The sequence below is a fragment of the Aptenodytes forsteri genome, unplaced genomic scaffold, assembly GCF_000699145.1.
Source record: "Aptenodytes forsteri isolate BGI_AS27 unplaced genomic scaffold, ASM69914v1 Scaffold379, whole genome shotgun sequence".
NCBI lineage: Eukaryota > Metazoa > Chordata > Aves > Sphenisciformes > Spheniscidae > Aptenodytes > Aptenodytes forsteri.
This window is the reverse complement of record NW_008794088.1, coordinates 2849237-2852949: the sequence shown is the minus strand read 5'-3', so window position 1 is coordinate 2852949 and position 3713 is coordinate 2849237.

Here is a 3713-nt window from a genome sequence, read left to right as displayed (position 1 = left end):
GCGGGGGCATCGCTGTAGGAGACCGCAGCGGTTTTTTCTGCCGGGGGACTTTCTGTTCCTTTCTTTTCTCCCTATTTTTTCCCCCACGCCCCTCCCCAAAGTCACTTTTGTTTTCTTGAGATGATAAGTTTAACATGACTCTTGATTTCTTGTGCCCAGCACGAAGGCCTTGTTTCTAAAACTAGTTTGCTTGTGTTTTACTACCTTGTTAGTATTCCACATGAGATTGTCTTGAATGGGAAAACACTTTACCAAACCAAAGGTTGCTGTTTTATTTCGAAGCATCTCGTGTTCATTCCAGTGAAGCAGAGGCTGCACTTTCTTTCTGGTGACACGAAGGTCAGCGATGCCAAGCTGTTGGCGACAGTCCGCTCAGAGCTGTCCCTCTCTTCTTTTACTCTTTCGGGCTTGTTTTTAACCCAGTCTGGTCTTGATCTGTCCTTTACGTCAGCCCTGCTGTGGCGTGGGTCTCTGAGCCAGACTCGATCGCAGTCCGTCTCCCCCGATGGATGCCCGGTTGAGACAGCAGTCCGTCTCCCCCGATGGATGCCCGGTCGAGACGCTGGTGTTCTTTAATATTAAACTTACCCACCTTGCTAGGGAAAAAAAAAAAACACGACCTGCAACAGAAAATTGGCTGGTAGAAGATCCCCGAACACTTTGTCCCCTTATTTCGAAGCCAAGCTTCACCTAAAATAACGGCAGGTGCCTGCGACTTGCGACTTAATTTCCCCCCCGGTTTTCAGTACTTGGAAAAGTAGAAGTCAAGCAGCCTGTCAGACTCGTACTCCTGTACTAGGAACCTCAGCCACCGCGGAGAAAAAGGAAAAGCCGATGAGGAAAAGCACAGTAGGGTATTCAGTCCGGGCTCTGCCTTTCGGAGACTGCCAGCGGGTACCCCTGGGGTGGCAGCTGATTTCCACGGGGCTCTCAGCCGGCTCTGGTCGTAGTTGGCTTCGTTTTGCAACACTGCAATAACGGCAAAACGACAGGAAAGGAAAACAGTACCTAAGGGGTTAGCTCGAGAAAAGTAGCTTCCTTGTGTTGGTCTTTCTCAATTTATTTTTAATATATATATATATAAAATATATTTATATATATATAATTAGCTTGCCTGTAAAATTTGCGTTCATTAATGTGTTGCTGATGGATCACTTGGGCCTGTACACACCAATTAGCGTGACCACTTCCATCTTAAAAACAGAAATCTAAAAATATATATATATATATTAAGGACTGTGGGTTGTATACAAACTATTGCATACACTTGTGCAAATCTGTCTTGATTTAAAGGAAAAGCAAAACCTGTATAACATTATTACTACTTGAATGCCTCTGTGACTGATTTTTTTTTTTTTTTTCATTTTAAATATAAACTTTTTTTGTGGAAAGTATGCTTTATGTTTTATTATTTCCCCTGCCCCATTCCCCTTGTAAATACGTTTTGTTCTGTGTGACTCGGTTCGGAAATAGTTAACTGGTACTGTAATTTGCATTAAATAAAAAGTAGGTTAGCCTGGAAATGAAATCTAAAAAATACCAAGTGTGTGGTCTTTATTTCAAAAACTTGCCCCTTTCTTTCCTCCTCCTCTTCTCCCTTCTCCACCCCTCGTTCCCCGCCCTCACGCCTCTTTCCACTCCGCAAGAATAGGTGGACATGAATCTTTGTAATAATAATTAAAAACCACAAGAAATAAGCATGTTTTAAATGAGCTGTGTTATTCCATGCTATTTTTCAAGAGATGCCAGCTTGTCTACGATACCGTTTGATTTGATGGAGAGAGGAACCCTGGGACATAAATACTTCAAATTAAAACCAACCAATCTTCCTTTACCGTCCACCTATAGATACGAACTTAAGAACCTGTGTAAACTGCTGGCTTTGAATCCTGCACTCACTGTTATTTGGGGTTTTGGGTTTTTTTATCATTTGATCCCATTAGTAATGTTATTTGGTGGTGATCTGTAAAGTTTGTCGAGACCACGTCCAGTGGACCGTTCCTCCAGCAAATCAGCACGTAGCTATCTCTGAGTTGGGTTTCCGGTACTGGATAATGTATGTATTAAACATGACATGTCTATTAGTGCAAAAGAAAAAAGAAAAAAAAAAAAAAATCCTTTTTTGGGCTGGCTGACCTGGCCGAATCCATTCTGTCGCTATCCTAAAGGCTAGATGCGAGGTCATGTGACTGCTGCTTCAATAAAAACAAATTTATATTGCAAAGAGGCTCCTCTTGGTTTGTTTGTGTGCCATGAGCCGCGGTGGTCCCCATGAAACCCCCTCTGCGAGCCTCCGGGCTGGAGCCTCCGCTCCGGAGCAGCTCCAGGAGAGGTGGGAGCGGGGCAGGAAGGGGGTGTTCTGGCCATGCCCGGGACTGGGGTGCGCTGCCAGGGCACGGGGACAGCTGCCTCCAGATGGCTGCTCGGGGAGAGACCTTGGTTTAGTAGAAAGGCCGCCTGTGCCCAAATTCAGCCGGGACTGGAGAAGAGGCTGCCGATACCGAGCTGGTCGGTGTGTTAAAGGACGGAGTGGGTGAAGCCTGGCGCTCCCCGCAGAGCAAGGCGTCCCCTGCTCCCTGGACCAGGCAGCCAGCGGTGACAGGACGGTTGATGCCCTTGATGGGTCCATACTGTGGGTCTTGCGTTAAGCTCCCTCTGCTTCCCCCCCGCCCCCTGCTTGCTGCTACGCACTGACTCCCCTGGACTAAGCCACGTGGGGGCTGTTCTCACCCTTCCTGGGTGCTGAAGCTGCACCCCTCAAAGCAAGTGCCAGCCCGCCCCGGCTCACTGACGGGGGTACGGGTCTTGTTTCGTTCAGCCTCTGCTGCTCTGGCAGGTGCTGGGGTACCAGGGTGACGGGGCCAGGCAGCTGTCTACAGCCTGGCCGCCCCAGGAGCAACACAGGCGACCGGCTGCTGTCCCTTCACTTATGTCGGCCCTACAACATCGCCGGGGTTCGGGCTGCATCTAACTCGTGTGCTGAGACCAGGGCTGCTCTGCCCAACCAGTCCGGCCCCTGGCATTAAGGGTGGACAGTTACATCTGCAAAGGCATCGCTGCCTGAACTACAGCACCTCGCTAGGTGAGTTTATTGATTTAAAGTTTGCCGCTGATGGGGAGTTCATCACAATCCTCAGTAATTTGGGGTGGTGGTGAATTATCCTTGAGCACTTTTCTTTTCCAGATGCACACGCACTGGCGCCTTCTGTCTCTTCTGAACTTCTCTCACTGCGAATGCGAGCTGCGGGCTGTTTCTGCGCTGCCTTTGCACAGGGACCCTCTGCTCCAGCCTCAGGTCTCCTGAACGTCAGAGCCCCTTGACCGGGAACCCGGTCACATCATAACTTCTTGCTAAGCTGACTGGAAGGGGATCTTCAGCTCCTTCACGTCTTTCTAATCTTTCCAATTGTATCTATCTCCTCTACAATTGTTTTTAACACTCTCCTTAAGCAGTGGGCGCTGCCTTTGCACAGGGACCCTCTGCTCCAGCCTCAGGTCTCCTGAACGTCAGAGCCCCTTGACCGGGAACCCGGTCACATCATAACTTCTTGCTAAGCTGACTGGAAGGGGATCTTCAGCTCCTTCACGTCTTTCTAATCTTTCCAATTGTATCTATCTCCTCTACAATTGTTTTTAACACTCTCCTTAAGCAGTGGGTACCAACCAGCCAGCTCCTTCACGTCTTTCTTTTCCAATTGCTTTTCTTTTCCAGA